Genomic DNA, 18,853 nt, shown 5'->3' with positions numbered 1-18,853 from the left:
ACCGAAATTGCCTGATGCAGCCCAACAAACGACTGAACTCGTCATTATGGCGATATTACCCTGCTGTCTTACTGTGTGGTACTAATGTTCAGTGAGCTCATGTTGCTAGAGATTCTGAACATACTTAACAGGTGGTATAGTCTGTTTGGAATTCACCAATCCTTTAAATCATTTATCTATATTCGTCTACCATACATACATACATAATAAATACTTTCATACAAAGCTTCGGCAGGCATTGTTAAGCTGCATTCTGTGTTATTAACACACAGTAATGTTCAAATCGTGTTTAGGTGGTCATGGAGTGACATTTTGTGAGAATCAGATTGCAGGATGCTGTATTTAAGATAGCTAAAGTCAGCACTCCACCTTCAGAAAAATCAACATTTGTGCTTTAACATACATAAGGATGACTTTGGCAGTTAGCATTGTGTGTTGATGGAGGATTTTTTTCTGTGTTGACTTTGGAAGAAAAATAGGAACAAGTGACCTTGTAGACAGTTGGTAGAATCTATCTGACTAGGTAGAGGAATCCAAATAACTGCAGAATACTAAGGAAACTATGTAGGGTAAGGAACAAGCACTAATATTCGTGTATGTTTACACCTTGAATATGGGAAAATCATGGAAAACATGAAAAAATTTAGAAACATATGGAAAAAATGGAATAATATGGAAAAATATTGAGAAAGGTAAAATAGTAAAATATGGAAAAATATTGATCCGAAATTGGAATACAGGATATTCTGCGTTTATGCAGAGGAAGCAATTGAAATCTGTAGCATAAGCACAGAGTATACATGAGATGAATGACACCACAAATACGCTTAGAAGAAAAGCATTATGCATAGGGAGTAATCGGAATATGCGGTATGACTTTTAATGTAGATATATGGTAGGGATGAAACCACGTATATGTGTTTTTATCTTGGAAAGATGGGAAATTCTAGAGACATGGTGCCAAGACAAAATTGCCATATTTCCCTACACGTTTGCCTTACTGCAGGAACAATAGGCATTTCGAGGAAATATAAAGAAACTTCTGGATATGTAGCGTAAAGCTGAGTTAACCAAAGTAAAAAATGAATTTTGTAACGGATTAAATGATTGCGCTATTACATCAGCTACGTGGATATATTACAGGCTTTTGCTGGAACTTTTAAAGAAATGAAGATGTCAGACCGTGACTTCTCAGCACATGCGGAAGCCTACCAGGTAGAAGATGATATTATTCACAATCCATAAGGGATATAAAGATGAATGGAAGTTACAGCTCGACTCACATGGTGCTAGGTTATACAGCAGAATAAAACAGGTTACCTCCCTCACAATATTGCAGCTGATGGTAATAGAATCAAATGAATGCATAAAAAAAACAGGATACCGTCCCCATAACTGACTGGCTTGTAATGATCACAGATGGACAAGAGAAAACGACGCGCTACGAAGGAATTGTCCGAATGCCACGGAGATCAGTAGATGCAATATACTGTGTAGAGACAAACAGATGATTGCTATATCGGGTAAAGTGTAGCATTTATTCAAGGGAAAGAGCTTCACAAACTGAGAAAGTCAAAAACACACTGGCGCACCTCTCACCCGTATGCAAGCAGTTCTTCGGGTTGGCGTTAACTGACAGATTCTTGGATGTCCTTCTGAAGGATATCGTGCCAAATTTTGTCAAATTGGCGTGTTAGATCGTCAAAATAGCGGGATGATTACAATTCTCCATGTGGTACTGTACGTTTCCACTTCTCCTCAATTATCATAGTATAACTCTGAAGACTTCTGCATTTCTATAACTTCGAAATACTTTGTCAAGATTTCTGTGTTGCCACTTGTTGTGACTGCTACTGCTACTACTACTATTACTACTACTACTACTACTACTAGTAGTAGTAGTAGTATTTAAAGTCAGTGGAAAAAACCGTCTAGATCAAGATGTATATTTTATTAAAATGACCGGTTTCGGCCTATCTTAGGGCATCTTCAAAGTAGCACCATCAAGTGAAGTTGACGATGTCTAGAACAGTTAGTAGACCTCAGTCGTTGACTGAGATCTACTGACTCTTCTAGACGTCAACTTCATCTAATGGTGCATTCTGAAGATGGTCTAAGACTAGGCCGAAACCGGTCATTTTAATAAAATATCCATCGCGATCTAGGTGGTTTTTTCACTGATTTTACATAACTTACAAGATAGCTGTTTCACAAAAATGTTACCAAAAATTTAGTAGTACTATCCTTCCTCCCTGTGCCATACCTGAAGTTAAAAGTACTGTCTTAATTCGCTTGCCTGTCCCTTCGTTTCTTTCTTTTAATTTTTATTGTTACATTCTGCGTGTCTAACCTTACTACTTAGTATTGCTCTCGTCACTGTGAGACTTGCTTCCTAGATCTGCCACGTTCTACTGTCTTATCAAATTGAAACACTTTATCACCCAGTTTGAATTAAGTTTGATTCTTTCGTTTATCACAATGTCCTTTGCTAGTTCTTTTTGTTGTATTATCCATTTTCTTACTACCTTATGAGCTTTTGCATTCTAGCTCACAATGTGTTCACATTTGACTAGTAGTCGTAACTTACCTATTTTGATTCTCTTTGCCTTTGCTGATTCACGCTGGCATAGTCCTGGTATGTTTACATTTCTTCCATAGGTGATAACCTCTACTTCTGTGTGGTGGTGTGTTGAATACAAAAATTGCATATGGTACCCACTTTCCCCATGCACTTTGATCCATTGTCGAGAAGTGTCTGATCTAATTTGTCAGTGTACGGTGACTTCTTTCTAGTGCACCATTTGGCTTTGGATGCTATGCAATAGCGTGTATTCCGCTAATACTCAACAATTTACAAGCTCTGTTAAAAATATCACTTAAGAAATTTGCGCCTTGTTGGTTTAAAGCAATGACAGTACTCTAAATGTTAAAACTATGTGTTCCACAAATACTTCTGCTACTGTTTCGGCATCTGCCGTTTCTATTGGCGCAGCTATTCTAAACGTACTTAAAGTGCCTGTGCTTGATACATCTAAAGGGCCCACTATGTTCATTGAACACTTTTCAAATACATTATAAGCAGTGCCTATCATTTCCAATGGCATTTTTATCTTCATTTGCATAAAGCTTGACGGAAGTTTCCGTACATATTCCTCTATATCATGTTTTATTCCTTTACACTATTTATACTGCTTTACCCTCTACAACGAACTATGCATGCCCTGGTGCCCTCAATGGATTATAAAGCATTTCCTTTAGTATATTTTTCTTTTCCCTGGGCTAATTTTGTTTTACTCAACCCCTGACCCTGTCTTTACTGCCGTCTCACCATCACTCTCTATTTCAGCGTTCACCTGTACTTATTACATATCCACCTGACTTCCCATTTCTTTTCCGTACATCTGATCCCTATCAGTGTGAATACGCCCAATGTGCTGTATTCTACTAAGGGCATCTGCATTGCTATTCAGCCTATGTGGCTTGTAGATGACCTTATAATACGTAGTAATATTCGAGCTTAAGGCTCCATTTCAGGAGTCTCGAACTAGGACCCTTTAAACTGAATATCCATGTTAATGCTTATGGTCTGTTACCACTGTAAACTGTCATCCAGTATGTACGGCTGGAACTGCTTCACTGCATATACCATAGCCAACATTTTTTTCTCTGTGGTATTACAGTTTAGTTACGCTCTGTTTAATGACATGGATGTGTATCCAATGGGCAAGTCTTTGCCTACTTTCTTGGATTGTGCCAGAATTGCTCCCAAAGCCGCATTGGTCGCATTTTCGTCACTATGAATGGCTTTGTAAAATCGGGGTACTGGAGAAGTGATGAGTTAACTAATTTCTCCTTTAGTTCCTCGAAATCATTGTTTTGTCTTTCACCCCATTCATATTCTGTTCTTTTCTTTATCAGATCATGAAGTGGCTTCAAGGTTTAGCTAATATTTGCAAAAAATTGTCAGTAATATCTAGTTTGACCCAAAAACCTTTAAATCCTTTTGTTGTTCTTGGTTGCAAAAGAACTTCATCTTTTCCACCGGTGAGATTTTCTTATCTGTAGTACAATGACCCAAGAAAATCACTTTTTTCTTAAGAACTCACACTTCTGCAGCTTCAGCTTTAATTTGTGCTCTCGCAACTTATCAAACATTAAACAGAGCTTCTCACTACACTCCTTCGGGTTTATTCCGTGACACACTGTATCGTCTAGGCACAAAAAACATTTTATGCCTTGCAGACCTGCCAAAAGTGTGTTCATTAGTCACGGAAAATAACCTGTAGATCCTTTCATTCCCACTGCCATTTGTTTATACTCACAATGTCGATAGTTTGAGCTGAACACCACCTGAATCTCTGTCCTTCTCGTCCATCAACATTTGATAGTATCTGCTTGCAAGATCAAGCAGCACAAGGTACTTTGCCTGCCGTAGTTGATCCAAGATATCAGAGATATTTGATAGTGAAAATACGTCAGCTACTGTGATATCACTTAACTGTCTGTAGTCCACAATGATTCTCCACTTTTGTTTGCCACTGGCATCTGAGTTTTTTGGAAGCAACAATGAAGGTGCGCTCTTGCTTTCGACAATTATGTCATCTTTTAGCGTCTGTTTCATTTGATTTTTTAAGATCTCTTTCTGTGCCTCGGGAATTGCTTACCGTCTGGCATTCAGGGCCTTAGGGCTTACCCCGCATGTACCGCTGCTATGGGTATTCTGCTCATCTCTCAGATGTATGTGACTATGTGTCACCTGGTAAACGAAATACATCTCCATACTCTGTGGAAACTCCTACTAATGCATGCTTTTCTGCCACATTTAAGTGATTAACTCTCAATTGTTTTCGTAAAGCACTATCAGGACTTCCTGTCTTTTCTATGGCTTACTTACTGCCTTTTATTTCAAGCATCTGTGCAAGATGCGCTAATTCCTCAGTCACTAACCTGACATTTTTTAATTCTGCTTTTGCCTTTGAGAAATTTATCGCACTTACTCTGCACCTGCCATTTCGCACTCACACTAACGATTCCGGTACATACAGGCATTTAAACTTTCCTGTTTAGAGATAATCGTTTCCCATTCACTGTCTTTTTACTGTTCACATTCAACTGCATTGTTTTCTCCTTGTCCGGTCTGATTTCCCCACTGAACTCCTGATCAACCACACACTCATTTCCTTTTGGTTCCTCCTCCACTGTTAAGGGTATGTCTTACCCTTGTAACCTTAACACTTTTCCCACACAGTGTGTTAGGTGTCAAACAAATAACACACCTTACATTGAGTTCCTGAAACAACTCTGGTTGAATTGGTATGTCACACGACATAGTTACCTGAAAATATACGAATTTTATTTATAGGCAAATCGAATAAGCACACTAGTAATTACACGCAAGTAATTTCCCAAGCTATGAGACGCAGTTCTGAGGAGAGGAGAATTTTACGACAGCAACGCCCGTCCTGCATTCGGATGAAACCTTCACAGCGGAATATCCAGCTGGCACAATGAGAAGCCGGAGCTACTGCGTAGGCCGCCACCTAAAGCCGCCCTTGTCCCTGCTTCTAACGACGACCGTTCAGAAAGCCTTTCTACAGGAACACGGCTAGAAATGGTAGATAAACGGCCGAAGAAATCCAACTCAAAACACTGGTGACTCACTGTGGCCACCTGCGTAAAAACCCACGTGGAAAAAAGCTGTTTATCTCAGTACTACATAGCAGAAGTTGAACTCTGCCCTACGAAAGAAAAGGCGCCTGTGATAGGCTACAGAAGCTCTAGTGGGAGGAGTTATACCAAATACGAACGCTCTGATTGGCCAGAAAGAAGACGCGTGGCCACCAGCTTTGTTATAGGCAAATGCAGACAGAGAAATTCGTTGTTTCTCTTGCAGAAAATCAAGTATTTGAGCAAGGTGACTCGCGCCACGCTGAGACGATTGCGAGAGTAATTATGTGAACACTTGTTCACAGGCTCGTCTTAATTCTTAAGGAGTTAAGCTAAAAAGTATCCTAGTATGAGCACTGACAGTTAACGCTTGCGAGCGATTTGAGGACAATGTCATACGCGCTATTCCAGCCAAATACCGTGTACAGGGCCATTCATCAGGCAAAATGGGCCATACGATTTTATCATTTAATTAGTTATGATATTTGTTATTTAACTGAAAATATATCAACCTTAAAATTCACAATTTATTTTAATATAAATTCTTACACCTTTATGACGGAAACTGCAATCATAAATTGCATTATTATTGTTAGAATAACAGTTTGACAGGAAAGTATGTCCAGAGCTTTTATCAATCTCTGTTTGAATGCCCGATAGGAACTTCACAGTTCAAAAATTCTTAAAAAGCGTTCATTCTGTCATTTTTAACACCGTGACGGGTGTGTCCACAGCTTACAACTTGTGCATTGAATCATTTCATCACCTGAATTGCTGTGAGAAAATTTTTTAAGAACCTAAGACATAGGGCATCCTCAACTTTATCTTGAAGAACCTTCTTGGGAATTCGTACTTACTTCCTATATTTAATTTGATGATTTTTATCAGGTGACTTAGATTGATAGTGGGCACTTTTTTTAGAAATTAGGCTTTTACGCAGAGTATACATATTTTCCAGTACCGCTGTAATTCTTTATCGTTAATTTTCGTTTTCCTTGGTTGCCATTTCCCAAATGGCCAGATTCTTCCGGCGTTGGGTAGCACGGTCCGCTGAAGGCGATACGTTGATAGCATGAGCCAACCAGTGTGTTCTTGAGCAATTCAAGAGCCAGCTTCACCAATGAAACCACAACTAATAGCTTTAGGATCAGGTCTGCCTGTTATGTACTAAGGCATCGGAGGAAAATACATAAATAAATAAAAACAAAAATCGCATACATGTTACCGGTTTAAAATCAATGCAGAACACAATCAGCTTACGTAAAAATTGCATTGAATGTGATTTAGACATTAATTACGAGTGTACCTATTAAATAACAATATTTACTTACAAAAAGACAGCGGAGCAGGTTGGTCATGTGCGCCGACATGCCCCTATTTAAGTGAGCCATTGTGCCCAATCGCCAAATTAGTATTATTTTAGTTTGTTTGCAAAAACGTTTTAAATTTTTATTGCTGTACACAGTGTCAAAATAATCCTTAAACAATGGACTTTAATCGCTGTACTTACCTGTTTAGTAAGAGCATGGCCTTCGAGTACACAGCTGAATAACTTGAGTGAGCAAAATTTACTTTGATTAAAAAGAAAACATAAAATGTATGTCCATCCTCGCTAGACAAATTAACTGCATTGACGTGTTTGTGGAAAGACGACGGTATTGTTGATGCCAACCATCTTGATCGGTGGCGTATTCTGACGGCAGTTTAACGAAGTAGTACGAATTGGTCATTATGTCAATATGGCCAATGTGCCCCGGTCTCCCCAACTGCAAGCTGAAAATCTCTTTGTTTTTATTGATTAAACATCAGCAGCGTTTATATTATAATTGTTACGAAAAGAGGGTACTTGTTCTTTCTGTACTGATTCTTCCTGTATTTGTAGCCTGAACGACAGTTTTGCTGAAGGATGACTTATTCTAGAAATAACTGTCGGAACTTTTCGTTCCTTGCTCAATGTTCTGATGAAAACTACTTGTCCTTTCATATCAGAGGCAGTAATAGAAGCTGCGATGCACACATTCGCTGGTTCGCTGGTGCAGTTTTCTCCACGGCTTTTTGATCCCACTTTCTTGGTTACTTTTGATATGGAACTTCACGTAGTTCATATGATACGAAGTCTCTCCATGGATGTTCACGTTTCACAATCAATGCTGTGTTGTTGTGTTTTCATTTGTTCAAAATGGCTCTGAGCGCTATGGGACTTAACATCTGAGGTCATCAGTCCCCTAGAACTTAGAACTACTTCAAAAATGGTTCAAATGGCTCTGAGCACTATGGGACTCAACTGCTGTGGTCATTAGTCCCCTAGAACTTAGAACTACTTAAACCTAACTAACCTAAGGACATCACACACATCCATGCCCGAGGCAGGATTCGAACCTGCGACCGTAGTTGTCTCGCGGTTCCAGACTGAAGCGCCTAGAACCGTTTTCATTTGTGTTCGTCTGTTTTGGGTATAGTGACAATGACAGCACTGTTAAGTAAAACATTTTCTAAGTCTATAGCGATCAAAAGACATATTGCCTACTCAAAGTGTTTGCTGTACACCCACTCGAGACGCTCCAAAATGTTAATTTCGTCTGGTGAATTAGCCATTCTGTTTTCAGTATGCTTAAGAGAGAAAAACAAAAATAATTGTGACAGTCATTGAATTGTGATGTTTAGTTTGTAGTCAGTGTGTCTGAGTATTATTAGTAATTACGCTCTTATCCGTAAGTCTAGTTACGGAAACAGGAAGAAAACTCTTTGACATGTACTTTGGGTATTCCAGTCCTGGGCAGCCGTGTCTTTCAGACACAAGCTATGGTCACTTCTGTGCCCGCTCAAGGAACTCATCGGCTGGTGAATTACATTCTTCCTGCTAGCAGTGTAACTGAAACTTTCTAACAAGACAGAATATGTTTTGGAAGTGTATGACTGTCGAGTTACGGAAGGATGGCACAGAAACATGCTGCCAAATTCGTTAGATATTTTCCACTGAAGAATTTGAGTGATTTTCACTTAAGGTTGTGGTGGTAAGTTCCAATGGGACCAAACTGCTGAGGTCATCGGTCCCTAGGCTTACACACTACTTAATCTAACTTAAACTAACTTACGCTAAGGACAACACACACACACACACACACACACACACACACACACACACACACACACACACACACACACACGCCCAAGGTAGGACTCGAACTTCCGGCGAACCGTGACAAGGGGCCCTTAGACCGCGCGGCTCACTTAAGGTGTGACATCGTGTTATTACTTCATGATTTTGAGTCCAAATAAGTCGTTCCACACGGAAATTTCAACTAATCTCATCTGTTTTCAAATAACGTACGCGAATGCAGCCGGGCGACGTCGACAACCGCCGATATTTCGGCAGGTGACTACCCGATACTTTTTAAGGCAAAACTGCAGCAAGTAAGCACAGTGCAAGGGAACTTGAAACCTCGTTTTGCAGAGTAATTCCGGGAAGATAACGCACACACGCCCGCGCGCGCGCACACACACACACACACACACACACGCATGCACTCACACATAAATACACACACACACACACACACACACACACTCACACACACACACACACACGCTGCAAACACTAGCGGCCGTACCCAACCGAAGATGACCGACGCCAGAAATTTTCGATAGTGAAAATTACTAAACAACGGGTGAGGTAGTGTTGATTCTGTCCCTTCGGTTTTTCGACCAGTGAGAGAGCAGGAATTCGCCCAGAATGTAAGCAAAAACCTCCATCTCTTTTTACAAGGTTAAAATTCAATCTCAGTTGCTCCCTTAATTGCACTCTCCCAATAGTTGGAAATGCATGCCATAATCTCAGTGTTGTTATATTTCATAGGATGACGGGTGTCAGAAGAGTGTTCTACAATATCCAATTTACTCGACTGTTGTAAGCGTGTGACATTTATGCTGATTACACCGACCCTTGATTGTCTGACCATTATCTGACATGCCACAACTGCAGGAATATCGTAGACATCCGTCTTCCGCAAACGATCATCCTTGAAAGAACCTAAAAGGACCCTAATCTTCACTTGCGTAGCTTTTACTTATTGCAGTTTTGCCTTGAAAATGATAGAGTAGCCACTTAGCTACATATTTATAAAATATCGGCGGCTGTCAACGATGTCACCCGACTACATCCCCGTAAGATATATGAACACTGTATACGCCGAGAGAAACTTAGGTCATTGTTTACCTCTAAGTAGAGGAAATGTATAGTTGCTTGCGAAGGCTGAATAACCTCCGCAGCAGTAGTGTGAGACTCCAACGTGCGTTTTCGTTCTTGTTGCCGTGTTTTATTTATTTATTTATTCTTCATAATGACAGCCTATTAACCGAAAAACTAAAATAGGCCATACAAATCACATTTCCTTGACTAGTAATAAATTTGTATATTAACTATTTATTTCTGATAATTTTTTTAAATACTAAAACCGCTTCTACTACTGTAAAACCACAATAAAACCCTTAACCAGTTACACAACAGCTAATATTACTATATGACCTACAGAATCTGTTACCTCTTTGTTCATTTATTTTGGTGCTTTTAACTTATAGACAGTTTTTCCGCTACTGGATCCGCCTTCATACTACCACGGTAAACAGCAATTGTCTGCTGCAATCCTTGGGTGTCGGGCAGCACGTCAGCAGCGTTTCCACTGTAGCAAGCAATTCCACCCATCAGTGTTACTTCCTGAAGTCCACATTTCCATGATCACTTGCACCAACGCAATGTAAATTTTTGGGAAACTATTTCATTTCGTGATTGCCGATCTCAGATATCTTTCTCCATCTGCAAAGCATGTTATCTAGCATGGACGGAAGCATGCTGACTTATGGTTGAATGTCTCGTGAAGTCTTCCTTGGTCTTCCTGGATACTGCGGCTGCAGTACCGTTCAAGATGCGCCAGGTTGACTCGCTTCTTAGTGCTGCTTTGAGGTCTATCATCCTTAATACTTGACGTCCATTACCCGCCGCATCTTCATAGAGCGCACAGTCCCACAATGTGAGTTCTGGTGTGGCCACACTGCCACGGGAACAGCTATCATTCATCTGTCTTGATATTGTATAGATACTTAGCATGCAGGCCAGGCCAGTCAGGTATTGTATCAATCCACTCGACTAGTTACGAAATCTCATTTTTAATCTCTCTCTGATGTTAAGCAGAAATTCGTATGTTCTCCTACCTGTGCCTGAAGCGTCCCATTCATTTTGCAGCTGTTGTAATATGCGTTAGATTATAATTTTTTGCGAATTGGCCTCAGTTCCAAACACCCTACGCACTTTAATTTGATTACCTTTCGTTAACCAGTAACGGCTTCCATTTTCCTAATTTTCAAGTCCACTGGGAATATTCCCAGAGTTACTAACAAAGCATCATTCGGATTGGTACAGTAGGCACCCGTTAATCTTAGAAGCCCTCTTTGCTGAACTGTAGCAGTCGCTACAATCTACGAGCCCAAACGCTCGCCCCATATCCTATCACTGATACTAATACTCGTATAGCTTGTGCTCTACTCTGAACGTTTTCAAGGGAAACCGAAATTGTCTGTTTGCGATGTTTATAATTTTATTCATTACGTTTGTACGTTTTCTGCTTTCTTCCTCTATATGATGTACAAAGTTACGACGTTCGTCCAGAAATACCCCAAGTTACCTCGTTGCTGAGTTTCTCCTAATTGTTACATCATTTAATAATATTTTAGGGTGCCCTCAGGGGCTCAGTATTCATTTGCTTGGTACGGGCTTGGCGACCCCGGGGTTCCTGAGTTGGGGACTGATAAGCGCCGCCAGTCCCCTGTCACCGTAAGCACTGGGCATGCTTCAGCGACCACCGTGCGGTGCTGTTGTGGAACGTTGTGTGTCTCAGGGAATGGGGATTTTGGCTTGACCGCTCGAGTCGCGAGAATGGAATAAACCTCCATAAAAAAATCTCTCAGTCTCAAGGTGTACCGCGCGCTGATGAGATGCATGGTTGTTGAGGTGGAACAGACGTTAGCGGGCAACCTCTTGAGAACCTGCCGCACCTCAGTTGTATAAGGCTTACCTAGGCACGCGGGGCTCTGTCTAGGTGGACTTCTAGTTTCCTAGCTGCTCGTGGGACCGAGATGGATCCTTCGAACTCTTCTTTGCCTCCTCCCAGCGGAAAGGGTGGGCCGCAAGTAGGTTCCAACACCCAATCCAACACGAGGGCACGTGTAGCCAGTCCTTCGGACTCAGGAGCGAAATCTAAGAGTATCATGACAAGTAACGGAACACATGCTGACGGTCAGAATGAGTTTTTGATCGTTCAAAGGAAAGAGGGCAGCTTCGAGAAGGTTTCCCCTTTCTATACTGAAAAAGGGCTCGAGGGCATTGCTGGCGGTTTGAAATAAGCGATTGCGTAATGGGACGCTGTTGGTGGAAACCACTAGTTCCCAGCAAGCTAAGAATCTCCAGAACGCACACTCCCTTGGAGAATATTCCATCGAAACTGAGCTGCACACCACCTTGAATTACATCAAAGGTGTTGTGAGGTGCAGGGACCTCGTGGATATTCCCAAAGAGGAACTGAAAGATGAGTGGGCTCCAGCAGGAGTAGTTGACGTACAAAATATCATGAAGAGGGTGGATGGGGTTCTTGTGAAGTCCGACTCCTTTATCCTGACATTTAATAGCACAAAACTCCCTGAGCATATTAAAGCAGGTTTCCTTCACTTAAGCGTGCTACCTTATATACCCAACCCAATGTGTTGTTTCAAATGCCAACGCTTTGGGCATACTACTCTTGGGTGCCGTGGAGAAGCTACTTGTGTCAAGTGTGGTCAGGCCACCCATGTAGGTGTCCATTGTTTGTCTCCTATGAAGTGTGTGAATTGCTTTGGGGCCCAACCCGTCTGGAGTCGGGCCTGCACCGTGTATCCGGAAGAACGGAAGATACAGGAGCTTAAAGCTATTAAGCGCATCCCCTATACTGAGGCAAAAAAGCTCTATAAAGCCATGCTGCCTCCGCGTTTTGCTACCTCCTTCACTTCAATTGTTAAACAGCCCACATGGAAAGTTGATGCTGCTACACAAACGGAGGCTGCTAGTGTCGGCACTAATGCATGTGTGTGTCCATGCACTTGTGCTGCTGCAGTCGTTTCTAAGCCTCCCCCTCCTCCAAGAACTTCAGAAAAATCTGTGGTTGCTGACATTGTAGAGCTCCATGCCCCTCCAACAGTTCTGTCTGGTACAATGTCCAATGATGCCACACCCACAACCACAGTTGTGGCTGCAAAGTCTACCCAGGGGAAAAAAATCCAAGGCATAACGTCAAACACTGGTGGAATCGGGCAGAAAACAGCCAGATGATGTCGACATCGACCTCTCTGACGTCTCTGTCACTTCTTCTTTAGAGGCTATGGAGTCTGATGTCGGATTGGGGCAACCGTCTCACTCCAACACAGAGCCTCCATTCATTGTGGGCTCCCCTCCCCGTCAGAGAGTCTAGATGAAAGTATTATCTCCCTGATAGATGGCTCCCATTATACAGTGGAACATGAATGGATTCAGGACGCACATGGAGGAACTGAAACTCCTAGTGCAACAACGCCCTCTCTGCTTGTGTTTGCAGGGAACACACTTCAAAGCATCCAATGCCCCTGCACTATGGGGCTATACCCTATATAGCAAATATGACCTGACTGGGGAAAGAGCTAAAGGAGGGGTTGCCGTGTTCGTCAATAATGGGCACCACTCGTCTGCTCTTCCCCTGCAAGCAGTTGCAGTTTCAATTTCTGCACGTCAGAGGCTTACAGTTTGTTCTCTTTATTTGTCTCCATTGGATGCAGTTGAGGCACTCACTGACCTTAGCGCCCAACTACCCTGACCATTTCTCCTCCTGGGTGACTTCAATGCCCACCACGTCTTGTGTAGCTCAACATTTACTAACCCTCGAGGTTGAGTTTTTGAGAGACTCCTGAGATCTCGCGAGCTGTGCATCCTAAACGCTGGTGCTCCGACTCATTTCTGCACTGCTGCTGGGTCCTCTCTTTTTGCTCTCCAGCCCTCGCTGACTCTGTTCACTGGGAGGTCACTGATGACCTTCATTCCAGCGACCACTTCCCGATTCGCCTTCAGCTACTCGGCGGTGTTTTGCTGGAACAGAAGCCACAAACGTGGATGATTGACAGGGCTAACTGGACATTGTTCGGCCAGTTGGCTGTGTTTGAACACCGTAACTGCGTCCAGGAATGGGTGGATCACATGACGTATGTGATCCATCACGTTGCTGATCTCTGCCGGCCGAAGTGGCCGTGCGGTTAAAGGCGCTGCAGTCTGGAACCGCAAGACCGCTACGGTCGCAGGTTCGAATCCTGCCTCGGGCATGGATGTTTGTGATGTCCTTAGGTTTAACTAGTTCTAAGTTCTAGGGGACTAATGACCTCAGCAGTTGAGTCCCATAGTGCTCAGAGCCATTTTGCTGATCTCTCCATCCCAAAGTCCTTCGGCCCTCTCCAGAGGCGACCTGTCCCTTGGTGGACAGACGAATGCCATTTAGTTATCCGAGACAGGCGTGTGGCTCTTCGACGGATTAAATGCCGCCAACCAGTGAACAATCTCAACCTTTCGAATCGCGAGAGCCAAGGCTCACCGTGTCATTAGAGAGAGCAAAAATCGGTCATGGCATGAGTTCCTGAAGTCCATAAATCGTTCCACTTGTTCTTCAAAAGTATGGGAAGCCATCCGGAGGATTTGCGCTAAACACAGCCGTTTACCAATAGCTGCAGTCCTGAACCAGAGGTGCCTCCAAAGGACTCCCAGACACATTTCTCAGACGCTGGCGGAGCATTTTGCACAAACTACTGCCAATGCAAGCTAGGATCCAGCGTTTCGTCACTACCGTGCGACTGTCGAAAGAGTAAAATTGGATTTTCGGTCGAACAGGTCTGAGGCCTACAACTCCACTTTCTCCATGTGGGAGCTCGAATCGGCACTGACTGCGACTTCTGACACTGCACCAGGCCACGACCATATCCGGTGCTCCACGCTTCGACATCTGCCAGCTGCGTCAAAGGAAATCCTCCTCGCCTGTTTTAATCTCATATGGCAGACAGGCGTGTTCCTCACCTCGTGGAGGGAGGCAGTTTTCATCCTTCTCCTAAAACCAGGAAAGGACCGCACATGTCCCAGTAGTTATCGGAGTATCGCCTTGACGAGCTCTATCGGAAAGACCCTGGGACGGATGGTTAACCGTCGTCTGGTCTGGCTGTCAGAGACCAGGCAACTCCTTAGCCGCTCTCAGTGTGGATTCCGAAAACTTCGGTCCATGGTCGACAACCTGACCTTTCTAGAGGCGGCTATTCAGCAGGCTTTCCTCCGTCAACATCACCGTATCGGTATATTCTTCGATATCAGTAAGGCATACGACACTACTTGGAGACACTGTATTCTCGCACAACTGCATCAATGGGGCTTTCGTGGCCTCCTCCCAATTTTCATTCGGTCTTTCCTGTCTCAGTGGTTTTTTCGGACCCGAATGGGTCACACACTGTCTGATCGATTCGAGCAGGAGAATGGTGTTCCCCAGGGTAGTGTTTTAAGTGTTACCCTCTTTGCCATAGCCATCAACAGTATAACGTCTACGATAAGATCCAGTACAGTGCTCCTTATTTGTGGACGACTTTGCTGTTTTCTATTCCTGCTACAGTGTTGCAACGGTGAGCCGTCAGTTACAACTTACAGTGCGGCGTTTAGAGCAGTGGACTGCAAAGACGGGTTTTCAATTTTCTACCGGTGTGTTTGTGTTCATTTTCATCGTTCTCGTCGTCTTTTTAATTTGCCTGCCTTGCATATGGGGGACACTGTCCTACATTTTAGAGACACAGTGCGGTTTCTGATCCTCATTTTTGACTCCGGATTGTCGTGGTTGCCACACCTGCGAGACTTAAAAGCCCGAACCCTGAAGGCGCTGAACATCCTCAAGTACCTTAGCCACAGATCTTGGGGAGCGGACAGCGAGCGTCTCCTCCAGTTTTATCGGGCTTTTGTGCGTTCGCGGCTGGACTATGGGTGCACAGTGTATGGGTCAGCTAGGGCCTCTTATTTGCGGATCCTTGACGCTGTCCACCATGTGGGGATTCGACTGGCCACGGGTGCTTATCGGACCAGTCCCATACCCAGCCTCTGTGCTGAGGTCGGGGAACCGCCACTTACCATCCGGCGGCAGCTCCTACTGGTGCGCCAGGCTTGTAAGATTCTTGAAGCTTGAACCTCGCTTGCTCACCACATTGTTGCTCATCCACCTCTGGACCGTTTTTTTCCCACCGTCCCTGGGCCACAATGCCGTTTTACCATGGAAGTCATTCCCTCATGCCGTAGCAGATGTCCTATCATCCTGTCTCTTCTCCTTAGCAGTGTTTTCCACATATTCCTTTCCTCTCCGATTCTGCGTAGAACCTCCTCATTCCTTACCTTATCAGTCCACCTAATTTTCAACATTCGTCTGTAGCACCACATCTCAAATGCTTCGATTCTCTTCTGTTCCGGTTTCCCACAGTCCATGTTTCACTACCATACAATGCTGTACTCCAGACGTACATCCTCAGAAATTTCTTCCTCAAATTAAGGCCGGTATTTGATATTAGTAGATTTCTCTTGGCCAGAAATGCCTTTTTTGCCATAGCTAGTCTGCTTTTGATGTCCTCCTTGCTCCGTCCGTCATTGGTTATTTTACTGCCTAGGTAGCAGAATTCCTTAACTTCATTGACTTCGTGACCATCAATCCTGATGTTAAGTTTCTCGCTGTTCTCATTTCTACTACTTCTCATTACCTTCGTCTTTCTCCGATTTACTCTCAAACCATACTGTGTACTCATTAGACTGTTCATTCCGTTCAGTAGATCATTTAATTCTTCTTCACTTTCACTCAGGATAGCAATGTCATCAGCGAATCGTATCATTGATATCCTTTCACCTTGTATTTTAATTCCACTCCTGAACCTTTCTTTTATTTCCATCATTGCTTCCTTGATGTACAGATTGAAGAGTAGGGGCTAAAGGCTACAGCCTTGTCTTACACCCTTCTTAATACGAGCACTTCGTTCTTGATCGTCCACTCTTATTATTCCCTCTTGGTTGTTGTACATATTGTGTATGACCCGTCTCTCCCTATAGCTTACCCCCACTTTTTTCAGAATCTCGAACAGCTTGCACCATTTTATATTGTCGAACGCTTTTTCCAGGTCGACAAATCCTATGAAAGTGTCTTGATTTTTCTTTAGCCTTGCTTCCATTATTAGCCGCAACGTCAGAATTGCCTCTCTCGTCCCTTTACTTTTCCTAAAGCCAAACTGATCGTCACCTAGCGCATTCTCAAGAGAGATAGCACTCCTACCACCGTGTTTCATGCAATTTTTTATCTGAGCACCACGACTATGTCGCTGTTTTTACAGATGGGTCGAAACAGGGGGATTCTGTTGGTTGCTCTGTTGGTTTTCCGGATCATGTCCTCAAGGTCCGACTGCCTCCAGCGTTTACTGCCTTTGATGCAGAATTATCTGCGATCTTCAGGGCGCTGGAGCAGATGAGATGTTCTTCCCGTCCTAAATTTCTTGTCTGTTCCGATTCACAAAGTGCCCCTCATTCATTGCATCGTCTGTATCCAGCAGATAAAATAGTTCAGACCATCCAGGATGCTCTCCTGCAACTACAGCGACTGGGGAAGGAGGTGGCTTTCTGCGGGTTCCAGGGCACGCCGGCATTGCTGGGAACGAAAGGGCAGATCTCGCGGCCAAGGAGGCGTGTGTCGACCCGCAAGTATTTCAGTGTGCCATCCCCCTACACGCACTCACCTCGCTGTTGAGCACACGAGTCATGCGTCAGTGGGAGGATGAGTGGCTGGCAATGACTGACAATAAGCTCCGTTTAGTCAAGCCCACGACGCGTGTGTGGTTTACTTCCTTCCAGCCCCATAGACGGAACGAGGTTCTCCTCACTCGGCTTCGGATAGGCCACAGTCCTATGACGGATGGCTTCCTGCTCCGGCGAGAGGACCCTCCAATGCGTGGTGCTTGTGGCGTCCAGGTCACTGTGCGCCACGTTTTATTGGATAGCCTTTTATTTTATGACCAGCGGGCCGCAGCTGACTTGCCGGCGGATCTGTCATCTCTTTTAGGTAATACTAAACCTAATGTGGTTAAAGATTTAAAGTTCTGTGACTTGTCCAATGTTTTTACCAAAATTTTAGGGAGAGGGTCTTAATTTGTTTACAGGGTGACTGGCTCGCTCATATTTTATGTAAGTGGCCAGTAGCATTCTTGACGCTCCGTTTTCGTTTTGCTTTCATATACAGCATTTCTCTTCTTTTCCTGCTTTCTTTGCGTGTATGCTTCCATTATTTATGGTCTGTGTTGCTGAGAAATGTGAAATATATAACCAAGTCGTATGTAGTGCGACTTTATTGCTCTTAGTTGTAGTGCACTCGCAGTTTCCCCCACTTCCCCCTCCTGACCCTCAGACAGCGTGCCGTGGTGGTAAGGGAAATCTGCAGCCAGGTTGAGCGCTACGGCACTCGTGTCTGAGCACAGCTTGCGATCCGAATTCTTGGCCGTCCCTGGTGCAAAGGATTGACGTCAAGGCTATAGTTTCCCATAAGGGACAGTAATGCAATTTTAATTATCATTTTGAAAAAGCAAGCTGCAACCATGAAATATGGTGATGGTGCTAGTCCTTTTCTACATACTTACTCTTCAGTGAGACACTTCTTTTCAAACGTGGATGACTTGACGGAGACCGTTGTAAAATCACCCCTTATTGTCATTGTAGAAATGTTTGATACGCAATGGTTCACCGTTTAAGGGAAGAGGATGAAGACATTGAAGGAGAGAGAGACATGTCTGGATAGTATTATGGGTGAGGCAAATTTTGATAGCCCAAATAAACAGCGTGAGCGAGTCTGTTCTGTGCAAAATATGTTGAGGTGCCGTGGAGCAGAAACACCCCCTAGTACAAATGTCAACGACGCTTGGTGTTGACAGCTTCCCATAACCTCGTCTGGAGCTTCTTTTAGTATGCTTATGTAGCTGTTTGTCCAGTAAAAGCATAATCTGTTAGCAACACGCCATGCTAACCCCAAAAAACACTCACAAGGGAACTATTTGGGCTCGAATGAACACATTTACACTACACTCCCGTGAGGGATCA

The sequence above is a fragment of the Schistocerca serialis genome, chromosome 3 (genome assembly GCF_023864345.2).
Source record: "Schistocerca serialis cubense isolate TAMUIC-IGC-003099 chromosome 3, iqSchSeri2.2, whole genome shotgun sequence".
NCBI lineage: Eukaryota > Metazoa > Arthropoda > Insecta > Orthoptera > Acrididae > Schistocerca > Schistocerca serialis.
This window is presented reverse-complemented; position numbering follows the sequence as displayed.